The following is a 13,073-nucleotide window of genomic DNA, read 5'->3' as shown; positions in this document are numbered from 1 at the left end:
ATTGCTTCTTCCCCTCAAATTATTTGCCAAGTGACTTACTACAGGCATACCGGTCAATACAAAGGGATTGGGGTGTTAGGCTGGAATTTTTCGATATAAAAAAATAATTAGAAAGGAAATAAATGCCAGGAAAAAAAGGATTATCCAAAATGTTCTCATACGTCCTTTAAAAGACAAGAATAAAAGAGATGTGGCAAAAGAAATATCTCCCCATTTTGTAATTCGGTTTCAAATACATTTTGCACTTTCAGAATTTCCCCAAATGAAACGTCACAGAGAAGAATGCACATTTTACAGTCCTAAACATATTTAATATACTGTTTTTACAACAGCTGTTGCTTTCACAGAACTTTAACCCTGCTGTGTAAATGCATCACCAGGAAAATACCCAGGTTGTCATGGAGACAACCTTATTAGCACCGGGCCCTTTGCTCCGCTGAACTGGTGTCAGCTTTCAGCCTCCCTGCATTCCAGTCTGGCATCAACCCCAGGCTGCAGATCAGGCTTCATTAGAGCCCCTGATGAAGAACAGCACAGGAATCCGGGGCAATTACTAGAACTGTATGACCACTTTCCATCAACACACCTGATGGGAAAACTGTAAATTAATTCCAGAGGGAATGAGGTATTAATCAACATTTTCTGGCATCTTCCTTGAAGAACCCCTGATAGACCCAGCTGTCTTTTTCTAGCTAATTTTAGGCCCATCCATTGTCTTAGCGTGGAAAGATAACATTACAACTGACATTTGGAAGATTATTTAAAGTATCATGTGACAAGTGTCACATGTAAGGCTAAATTTTCGTGTTGCTAAAGGAGTTGGTGAAATTTCTATCTCCCCTTGAAGAAAATATAGAATCATGGTTGCAATGAGTCAGGCATGCTGATAATTAATAATAGCATTTCCTAAAAATTTTTTTAACATTTGACTTTAAACAAAATTGAGTTCAAAGGGGTCACACACAAAAATATTAAATCAAAAAAATTGATGGTCGTATGTTTCTTTTTGTAAAGCATTGCGAAAGAGAAAAAAAATGAAGTCCTAGCCTTGGCTAACCACTTCAGAGAGCAAATTAAAACAAAATTTTTCTAAAACAGCTAGGTTTTATAATCTTGCAGGCTTGCATGTGCATGTACACACACACACACACACACACACACACACACACACACACTTTATCCCTGAAAAGTTCTTAAATTTCATTACAAGAAAATTTTCAAATGGTTTATATTATAAAACTTTTGCATATTTGTGATTTAGCCAAACAAAGCACCTCATTGACCATAAAGAAAACTTACCAAAATTGTTCTCAGTGAACTGACCCAAGATTTAAAGACACAAAATTAATTCAGTACTTCAAACAAGCCATCATCAGGTGGCCTGTGCGGTGGCACCCTGACATCAGGGACAGCGTTGGCATAGGCAAAGCTAAGCTCATGAGGAATCATCCTTTGAGCTCTGACTAAATGGGGCTTGTATTTGTTTAGGCCACAAACACGTATGCATAAATAAACCAGAGATGTCTGACAATTGCCATGTTTAATAAACTGATTAAAGACTAAGGAAACAATGGAGTCGACTTTTCTTTCTTTGCCTTTCCTCCAAAGATCAGCTGGAGTCCACGTTCTTGTAGGAAACCTTCACTCAGGAGTCCATTTGGAAGTGTTCTCTCCCTTCTGCTTACTTCCTAGAGTCCTTATTTTTTTGTTCACTCAACAACAGTTTTCTGGGCACATACTATGTGCTGGTCACTGTGCATGGAGTATAGTGGTGAACCAATACATGTGATATTGCCCTTGTGGAGTTTATGTGTTTCTGAGCTGTTCATTCAACACCATAATATTTTCTCATCTTGTAATATATTTGCTTCTCTATTTCTGTATTTATAAACACCTCAAGGGCAGAAGTTGTCCAACAAAAGTTGTTTTTAACAAATATTTTTTTTAGAGAGAGAGAGGAAGGGAGAGAGATATCAGTTTGTTGTTCCACTTATTTATGCATTTATTGGTGGATTCTTATATGTGCTCTAACCAGGGATTGAACCTGCAATCTTGGCATATTGGGATGATCCTCTAACCAACTGAGCTACCTGGCCAAGGCCTAATAATGTTTTTGTTTTTTTAAATGAAATTGTCATCAGAATTTACAGGGCATTCAAGAAATTGACATTCCATTTTGATCCATTTTTTCAGACTTATTAAGAAAAACTGAATGTCAAAGAAGAAAAGTGTGACAAATAAGGTACTTTAAATAGTAGGTCATAGGTGTTACCCCACATAAGAAGCTTTAAAAATCAGTGGTAGTGTAATAATTGTGAAATATTAAGCAATGTGTTCTTTTTCCTCTGTTCAAATAGCTAAGTTATGGCACCCTGTCCATTGCCTCCAGGGAGAGATGTGACAGGGCTAAAGCAGAGAAAAACTGTTTTCCTGGTATTAGCTTTCAAAATCTTTATCCCTTGGGGAAAAATAGAGGGCTTCCACAAAGAGAAAATGTTTGGGGAAAACATGACTGTGAGCAGAGCTTCCTGCCTCACCCGGGACTTCTAAGATTTCCTTGGGCTTAAGGTGGAGGAGGTGATGAGAGCAGAGAGGAAGGCAGAGCTGGGAGAGAACAAGCTGAATTTAATAGGGCCTGAGTGGAGAGGAACAGGACAACCTCAACAAAAGGCCATAATGAGAGGTTAGCTTTAAGTGTCTAGGGGCTGGGTGGAATTCAGAGACCAAGTATCTGAACTCTGACCCAGGGACCACTTAGCAGAAGTAGCACCCACTGGGCCCCCACATTTTCTTTTTCTCTGTCCAACATACTAATTGGAATAGGCTTAGTTTTGCTGCAATAACAAGCAGCTCCAAACTCGTTGGAGCTTTATGTTTTACTTAAACTGCTTCTCTGCTGTGCCCTGTGGACCATATGCCCCATCGTCACCCTGATCCTCTCTATGAGAACACAGGGGGATACACCCATCAACACCTGGGCCCAGAGCAAAGGGAAATGGATTGTGGCAAAGCCTGAAATGACTTGTAAAGCTTCTCTCCACATATGACACATATAACTTTTGCTCACATTTCATTGGGCAACACAAATAAATCACATAGTAAGCCTGATTTTAATGCAGTGCCCAGGGGAGGGAAATGTATGTCAGTAACCACAATACAACCTACCACACCCACTTTGTGTAGCAAGCAAGCCCTCTCCAGTATAACGAGAGGTTGTGGGCCCCGGACACCCAGTGGGTGTGCCTGTGTGGGTGAGTTTGTGTGAAGGAGGTGGGATGGTGGTATGTGCACCTGTGTCTGCAGGTGAACAGAACCAGCCTGAGATACAGCCAGAGCCAGATCAAGACCTACTTGCTCCTGATACCAACGTGCAATGGCAACCTCATTGGGAACAAGCAGATGTGTTTCATGTAGTGAAAATAAATTGTTTTCATTTTCCTATTCACTCGATTTAATTGGTTGAAATAAACCAGAAAAAAATATTAGTGTTTTTATCTGAAAAGTGACAGCAGTCAAAATTACCTAAAATGATCAAAACTGACACATTGCCTGGAATTAATGATTAATTTTCACAATGCCTGGTAAATGAATGCATTTACTAGGACCAAAAGTTGGAGAAACATCTAAACAGGCTTATTATTTTGTCATAAAGAGTTTTCTTCTGGTGTTAGTGTTTTATCTTTGTTTTTCGACTTACCTCAGCAAGATTGAGAAATACAAACTTGTGACTTTTGGTGTAGAGGCTCACGTTGCTAACTCTCAACAATACTTTTGGCCATTGTTTTCCAGGTTTGTATATTTAGGATAGAATAATAATAGACAGAGGTAATTACCCTTCAGCTGGATAAACTTTGGGGTCGACCAGTTGAATCTAGGAAGTCACCTTCAGTAGCTGACCTAGCATAGCCTTCCTTATTTGTTACCCAGCCCTGTTGATTATTTCTGTAAAACATCCATCATTCCGATCCTTTTGTATTTTTCTTATTGATTTCTAGGAGCTCTTATTATATTAAAAATATTGATCTCATCATTCCCAAGGCAGGTTACAAGAGCAGCATAGTGGATTTCTGTTGTACACAGTGACTGTTAAATAAAACCTTATGCTTGAATCTTAAGGTGGTTGTTCTGAGAGCTGACTGCATCAGGCTGCCCTGTTTTGAGCATCTCCAGGTATCTGCTTGAAATGCATTCCTCTCCTGAAACCTTGCTCTACAAAGCACTCGTGCTTTTCAACCAAGCTGTCTCTCTTCCTCTAGAAAGTGTTTTTCAACAACCTTCTCCACACTGCCCTGTTTCTGCAGCACAGTCAGGTTGCAGCCCTCCACTGTGGCACTTGGTCACAGACCCCCTTGCATTATTCAGGTGCTATATGTATTTATGTCTCCACTCCAGAGCCTGGGTCTCAGGCTCCCTCCTTGTCCTCTGCAAAACCCAGCACACTTGGTAGCTACAGATGTGTGTTTCCAAAGAGACAATAAAGTCCTTGAAGACCAAGTCATAGGTTTAGCTTTCCCTCCTCCATATTTGCCGCACACAGTGCCGGGGCCAATGCTCAGTACTTGTCAATGGATTGGGCAGGGGTTGTGAGAAATGGCAAGGGACAGACCAACGCACAGTGTCACCCATTTGTCCCTCAAGGAAAGGAATGAGAACATTCTCCGTCTTGCTCATGTTCTGCACAGTAGACCAGCATTGAGAGGCCTTATTAGGATACCTCAGAAAAGTTAAGTGTCACAATGATAGCAAAGAGCTGCAGCAATCTTTATTGAAGTTCTGTTACTTGCATCCAAGGGTTTTGAGTAATACTGGGATGATTATTTAGTAATTACCTAATAAGGGCAGAGTACAAGTGACACATAATTTTAAAAAATCAGGATTGACCATGCTGTACCTATTATTCTGTTGACTTCTTTCTTCTCTTAATAAAATATGATGAAAAGATTCTCATGCCTTTAGGATTTTTCTATATTTTATTACTTGTGTCATTAATTTTATTGGATTATGATTATTGAACATTCAAGTTGTTTCCAAATTTTCAATATTTTAAACAATACTATAATGAGCAGTCTTATTTACATACCTTTGAGCAACAGTCGTGATAATCTGATAGGTACAAATTCTCAAAAGTAGAGCTGGGGATCAAAAGGCATGCTCAGTGTCAGATATTGATAAATTGTCTTCCAGAGAGGTATATCAGTTTACAATCCCCTTCCACACCTCAGTAATGCACTGGGGCTCTTTTTTCCACACCCTAATCAGCACAACTTCTTTACCAAGGTCTCCAAAGCTAGACTACCATGTTTCAGTCTTGGATCCTCTCTCCACTGGCCAGGAATGTGACCCAGCCGTACGACCTCAGACACATCACTCAGCCTCACCAGCCCCCGTTCCCTTATCTGTGAAGTGGGGATGAAATACTCATCTCTTCTTCACCGAGTCCCATAATTGAATAATTCTTATCTTAAAGTAGTGAGTGAACTTCCTGGCAGTCAGATGAATCTGATAATTTAAAAGGAGATCAGCAAATTACTTGGATTAGAGGCCCAGCTACCCAGGATGCTGAGGAAGAAAGCCTTACATATATGCCTCACAGGGATGGGGGTGTAGATGAGCACTAACATCTGTTGAGTACCTACTATGTGCCTATTATGGACATTATTCGTCTGTTGGCCACCTGAATCCCTTCTCTGACCTTGGGGAATCTCCTACCTTGTGCATCTTAATGTCTGAGACGTCTCCCACTCTACAATTTGAATGCCAGATAATCATTTTTTCAGCTGCATTGCCAGCAATGCAAGCTCCAGCACCTAGGGCTTGGTGACAATGACGGTAGTGTCCCTATCCAACCTGCTGTCCTTTGCGGTGTTGAGTCTCCTTTGCTGAGACAAGTCTGAGCTGTGTTCTCCATGACTTCTATCCCAGGAGACTTTTTAATGTAAATCTCAGACATTGTGTTATTTCACCTGTAAATACCTCAGTGTATTAGCCTCTGCTACAGCTACTTTAAGAATCATAACTTCCATAACAACATCACACCTAGCAAAATCCACAGTAATTCCTTACTGTCATCTGATACCCAGCCAGCCATATTATATTTCTCCGATTGTCTTTTTACAGTGGGATTTCTTGACTTGGGATCCAAATAAAACCCACCAGTTGCCTTTGGCTCTGTGTCTCTTACGTCTGTCTCTTTTATTCAACAGCATCCTTTCATTTGTTTTCCATACCATTGATTTGTTGGCAAAACAGTTATTTTTTCCTATAGAATCCAATATCCTTATAATAACTTCCTTTTCTTTTTCAGTCAGCCCAAATGGACTTCAGTTGATTGTAACTAAAAATTAAGATGGAAACACAAGCTTTGTAGGGTGTTCCGGTTTTACTGATGAGGAAACTGAAGTTCACGGGGGTTAAACTCAGCTTCTATATGTAATCAGCAATCTTTCTCCCAGTTCCTCTCCAGCTCTAGCATTCCAATACCTCATGCTTCTTTCCTCGACCCCAAGTCCATTTCAGCCGGCAGGGCACCCCGGGAACCCAGAGACCGCGGCTCGCACCGCCAGCGGTGATCTCTGCTCCGCTCCACAAGTGTTGGCTTTATTAAAGTGCATTACATTTCCTGCCGAATGCAGGTGTGGATGTGAGTCAACATAAATGTCTTTTACGTATGTATCTTTCTCCTAAATGCACTGGGCTGCTGCTTGTCAAAGTGCAGCCCGGGCCCAGCATCATCCGCGTCAGCATCACCCAGGAATTTATTACAAGCTCCACCCCAGACTTTCTGAATCAGAAACACTGGAGCTGGGGCCCTGCCATCTGTGGTTTTAATAAGGCTTCTAGGGGATTCTGACACCTGCTCAAGTGTGAGAAGCGCCGCACCCGGCCTTCCCACCTGTGTATCCCCTTGACATCACATTAACATTAAAAAGTCTGAAATGGTGGCTCTTGTCCCGACCTGCTCACATAGCACGTCTAATACTGCATGTAGAATGCCCTTTCTTCACTGACTGCACATTTTTTTATCTACCAGTAAGTTCTGCAGTGGACTCTTTGGTATTTAGGGAAATGTTATTATTTTTTAAAATTCATCATTTAATCTCTCATTCTTTATGTTAACACCACAGTATTGAATGTTACCTTGTCAGAGTAGTGTTTGTTAGAGCCAAAACTGGACAGTGTGCTTCCAGGCAAATGGCTTCAAATCTAGAGAAGCTTCCAGAAGCCGAGGGGCTTCTAAAGGGCCTGGTTGGGCCACTGGGCTCCCTGTCCCTGGCATGCTCTCTGGTTCCATTTTTCTCCCAGGCCAATGGGAGGACTGAAGACGGTCCAGAAGCTTGAAGAGACATTAAGGGTAGGATGGGATATGTTTGCTGAGCAGGAAGAAAGCTTAAAACTTTGCAAAACCTTTAAAACTCATTCGTGAAAATGTTTGTGTTCTGTTTTCATGCTCTGCGGTAAGCCCCTCTTGCCCTGTCTTGTTCTATCTCTATTTCCTTATCCTGAGCCATCTGGCTAAAATTCCTGTCACTGGATTAGTGCCACATCTCTAGCGATGGATAAGAGCAGGCCCTGGCCCCCCATCCCCATGGGCCTCCCATGCACGTTCCTGGCGGAGCAGCATCTGCCCCTCAGCCGTCCCCCAGGTGCCATCGCTGCCCACAGGCCTCCGGGGCTTCTGATGCACCTGGGTCACAGGCTGTCGCTGGCCTGTCCTCAGTGCCGTGCTTGCTCCCTGCTCAGCCTGAATCCTGCATTCACGTTTTAAGCCCCATTGGGAGACAAAGAAGATCTGTAGGACCATTCTTTGCAAGGCACCATCTGTTTTTCCTCTCCTGTCCCAACTTTTTTCTCTCTCCTAATTTTCTAGGACAGAGTAATACTTCAAGAATTATTTAACGCTTTCCTTCTCAGACTTAGTCATAGATTCTCCCTTCTCCTCTGCAAATTTCTGGGCCATACTGACTTTCCCACCAGTGAGAAACAGGCTGGTCTTACCAGAGTATGTGAAATCACAGCTGTGCTGTATAGGAGCACGCACACACACACACACACACACACACGCACGCACGCACACATGCACACCCACTCGCAGAAGGTCTTTAGGTTTGTTTCTCCATTCCGCAATGTTTTCCCTTCAGAAAGTTAATGAAATATCCCCACGGCAACTAAAACCACCAACACTGATTTTTACATAGTTACAAATTGGAAATTTCTGGAAAGAGTTTGCCCTACAATGTTTGGGCTTAATATTTATAGTTTGTGTCAGATCATGTCTTATCCAAGACATCACTCCCCTTCATTAAGTGAAAAGTAAATACATCTCTAGTGTTACAAAAACAAGCTATTTACCCAAGCCAGTTATCTGAACCCAAACCCTCTTTTTTGGAGCCTGAAGGGGGAGGCTGGCCTGAGACCACAGTCTTTTCAAAGTGAACAAGCAGCGATTCGTGTGCCAAGGTGCCGGGCCTGAGACAACAATAGAGGAAAACTCTTTTATGCCCCACCTTTGCTGGCCTCTCCACTTCTTTTAAGACTGCTATGGGCTCTGAACATGATACGAGAAGGCGCCCTTGGATCGCTTACTTCTCTTGGCATGGGAACATTTCGGGGGTCATTCTCTGCCTTCCATCTCCTTCCCCTTGGCTCTTTCTCACCAGGCTCCAGAATGAAAAAGGAAAACACTCCAATCTCGCATATTAAAGCATAACTAATTGTTATTAGATCAGTTTTCGCTCTTTCCCAGCCCAACTGTCAAAGGCAAAGGTCTTAATTTGCCAGCTCCAGTGGGCCTGCAGCTCGGGGAGAAAGGAGGAGAGATTCCAGGGATGGACTGACTTCAACTGGCTCAAAAGCTCAGTAAGTGAAACACCTTTTAGGACCTTGAAAGGCTCGGACTGCAGTCTTCTCGCTGGAATTGCCCCTCAAAGGCTATAAATGTTGTTGATGTTCTCTGAATCGAGGAGAAATGCCTGGGGGAAAGCTGGAGTCGCTCTGATTTATCGATGGGGCTACATAAAAGCCAGGCACTGAGAGTGTAGAGCCACCAAATTTCAAGTCTGGAAGAGACAGACCGCTGTGACCTGTGCCACAACTCAAATCATGAGTGAGAAGACCGGGTTTGCAATGACGCAAGGCCACACCCCTCCCAGTGGCCTTCTCTTCCCTTGGCATCTGGTGACTGGGTCCACATGTCACCATCACAGGGCAACGAACAGGCCATGGCCCAATGGAAAGTGCAAGAATAAAATCAAGAGGTCCCGCATTCTACTCCTGTGCTTTGGTGCTAAGAAAAAACTCAAGATTACCCAAATCATGTATACATTCTTCCAAGAGGTGTGTGAAATCTCAGGACCAGAGCAAATGCACAGACACGGGTTCAGATCCTGTGGTCTGTGATGGGATGGCCTAGGGCTGAGTCCCATTCTGCCCTTCACAAATCTTAACCTTGGGCAACCTCATTACCGCTAAAAGCTGCTTCCTTCTAGTAAAATGGAGATGATAGCACCTCACTCATGGAATTTCTATGAGAATTTGAAGTGTTTTAAGTCGTTGTTAGCACATAATAGGCCCTCATAAATCTTAGATGATGTTATTATTACATGGCAGTTAATAGTTGTGGTATTGGAGACATCATTCAGGGTGCTGCAATTTCTAGAGAACTGTTAGGTACTTAAAGCATACAATTAAAAAGGAAATTAGTAATTCTATATCATCACGGGGCCCTCACTGTTGAGCCTCACCTCATCAAACTCTATTTACTACTGCAAGTGGTTTTCGTTTTCTACCCTATTTCTTCATAAAAGCTCGTGAGTGACAATCACACCCCGAGTCAACCCTGCTCCCTTTAGCCTGGGCACCCTGGGGGGTGGTGTCAGCACCCCGACACAGGACGCAGAGAGGGCTCCCTCCACACAGGGAACCCGCTGTGCCAAGCTCGGGCTTTTCTGCCCCCCTGTGAAGCGGGGTTACCTGCGTTTCAGCGCCTGTCTGTCCGCTTGTTACAGGCGGGATTCCCGTGCCTGCCTGGAGCATGGCTCCAGGACGGGAATGTTCTGTAGAGGGACGGTGGGGGCTTCTTTGCAAGGATCAAAGGCTTAGGAGCAGAGGGGAAGGTAGAGAGGAAATGGGCAGGGGTTAAAAATGACAAGGAGAAATGAAAAAGAAAATAGAATTTGCCTCCTTGCCAAATCAGAGAGGCATTTTGCCTGTGACCCTATGCGTTTTGAAGGGTTTTGTTGATTCATATATTTTTTGCAGGGGAGCAGAGAAGGCAGCTATTCACGCATGGACTGTGGGTTCTGGAAAGGCAAGGACCAAGGCCGGTTAAGGTAGGGGCATCAGAAAAGTGTCAGGGTGAGAAATGTCAAGAGTAAAAGGCCTCCTGATTCTTAATGACCCCAGGGGAAGTGGAAGGTCTCGCAGGGCAAAGACATGAGGCATGGGGGGGGGGGGGGGGGGGGATTTACTAGCTTCAGAAGGAAGCCACTAAATTAATGTTATATTTTTTATTTTTACTGACAAATTCTCTGCCGCTGGTGCTTGTAAGGTAACGGGGTGAACTAAGAACAGAGCTCTGTTTTGAGAAGTAGCTACTTTCTAAAACTAACAGGTCTTAGAGAAGTTAGGATAGAAGCTTGTACATCTGTTCACATCAAATGCATATAGTTATATTATAGAAGCACGTACATGTATGTATTTTTATAATCCTTGAAAAATAATCAGATCATGGCTTTAGGGAATGGAATACTTTTGGTTATATAACTTCACTCTCCTCATTCTTATCCCAAAATTGTGAGTGCAAAGTTTTCTTCAGTGGGGGCTCGGGCAGGGTTCATGTGAGGAAAGAGAGATTTGAGATCTCTGAAATTCATATCTAATGTCCTGACTGCTAGTTCTCAAGTTCAGGACTCACACAAAATGGACCACCAGGGCTGCTATCTGCAGCATGCAGAAGGGCCGAAGCTATGCTGCAAACAACCTAAACCTTTAATCAATAAAACTGTATTTTTGACCCATGGGTGGGAATCCACGTATGTGGAGGGCTGACCTAAGTTAAACCTGGGCTTTCTATTGCATGGCTGGAGGTGCCCAAAGCCCCTAGATGTTTAACATTCAACTGTATCTCTTGCTCATGCTGGTCCACGACGCAACTCGGGCAGCTGTTTTCCATGTGAGACTTGGTGTTGCTCCTCTCTGCCCCCCAAGTCAGGGAAAGACACACAGAGAGTTCATTGCTTTATCTGGATGTGAAAATGCCCCTCTGCTCACATGGCATTGGCTTGAGCCAGTCACATGGCCATGCCTAATTTCAAGGGAGGAATTAAAGTTTCCAGAAGGAGAGAACAGCAGTAATGCTAGCACAATGTCCCCCAGTCATTCTGAAAATGAAAAAACAAATAGCACCACTGTCCTATTTAAATAATGTCATAATTTGCAGACATTAGGCATTCTTTGTGGATGGTCCACCTGACTCTTCAGCTTCTGTAAGAACCTTGTATTTCATTACACATCATATGTTAACTACCCTGACAACAAATGGCTCCTTCCTTAGACAGCCAAATAAGACACCTCAATTAAACTCACATTTTACCCACTTTTGCTAGACTTTGCCATAGCTTAATTAGAAACTTAGAGTTTTATAAACATATAAATTAGCCACTTGGCCTCAGAATTCTGATGCTATGTCTTCACACACATCCTCACTGCCATCAGGTACAGGAGGGTGGCCATAGCTCCATTGACTTAAGTTTGTGAGAATAATGGTTCTGAGGTTATTCGTTTTCTTCTAAGAATTTCACCAAAATTTTATGATGCTGCAACATAAGAAGTGAACCCAAGGATGTGAAAAACAGCCACCTGGAAGTCTCATCCCATCTGCCTCCGTGCCTTTAAAGGGCAATGCAACACAATAAGAGTACAGTTTACAATGAAGCTCTCAAACAACACTTAAGTTCCACAATTATTTAAAACGTAAGCACATATAACAGCAACGAAATAGTATTAGGCACCTAGGAGATAATAAAAGAAATGCATGACTTAAAAGGAAAATTATAAAACTAAGCTGAAAAGCATCAAAGCGTCTAAATAAATTCAGTGTTTTTAACAGCAAAACCCTGGAAATAACCCAAATATCTAATGAAAAGAGAATGAATGAGATATACCATAGACATGGGTAAGAAGGCTCAATATCATAAATACCAGTTCTCAAATACACTATCAGGCCAGAACAAAGGCCTCTTGGGACATGAAAAGTTGATTCTAATAAGTATATAGAAACACAAAGGACCAAGAATAGCCAAGACTCAGATGGAGGAAACAGTGAGGGGAGACTGCGCCACCAGAATCCAGGCTCACTGAAAAGGTGTAATTAATAAATCAACATGGCACTGGTGCAGATCTAGGCTAATGTGCCAGTGAAAGCAGAAGAGAGATCCAGGGAACAGACGGAGGCGTAAGTGGGAACTTACATACGGCAGGCAGCACTGCAGATTCCCGGAAAGGAGGAATAAAGGAGCGCCTGGTGCAGAGTTCATCGGTTATCCGTGTGGAAAACAAAATGAAATTAGATCCCTACCTCACGTAATATAGAAAACCAGTGTCAGGTGGACTAAAAGGTTCAATGTGAAAAGCAGAACTTCAAAACTTTTAGAAGAAAACATTTTTAAAAAACTATTGTTTTTTAAAATTTCATTGTGGGAAAGAATTTCTTAAGCAAGATGAAGACGGCCAATGCATAAAGAGGAAATCCAAATGGCTAATGAACATGTAAAAGGATATTCAATTCCATCAGCAATAAGGGAAATACCAAGTGAAACTAAAATGTGCCACTTTCTACTCACCAAATGGACAAAACCACCAAAGGAAGGGGGTTACAGAGTGAGGTGGTACAATCGCTTCAGCAAACAACGTGTTGTTATCTGGTAAACATGAAGGTGCACATGCCTGATGACCCAGCGGTTCCACACCCGCGCCAGGAGACACGACTAAGAAGTGCACAGACTTACTGTTTTTAATAACAGAAATGTAAAAATGGTCACAGGGAAATGAATGAATGATTAAATAAGTAAATAAAT

Source organism: Miniopterus natalensis, chromosome 12, assembly GCF_054644295.1.
Source record: "Miniopterus natalensis isolate mMinNat1 chromosome 12, mMinNat1.hap1, whole genome shotgun sequence".
NCBI lineage: Eukaryota > Metazoa > Chordata > Mammalia > Chiroptera > Miniopteridae > Miniopterus > Miniopterus natalensis.
Note: the sequence above shows the minus strand (reverse complement) of the source record.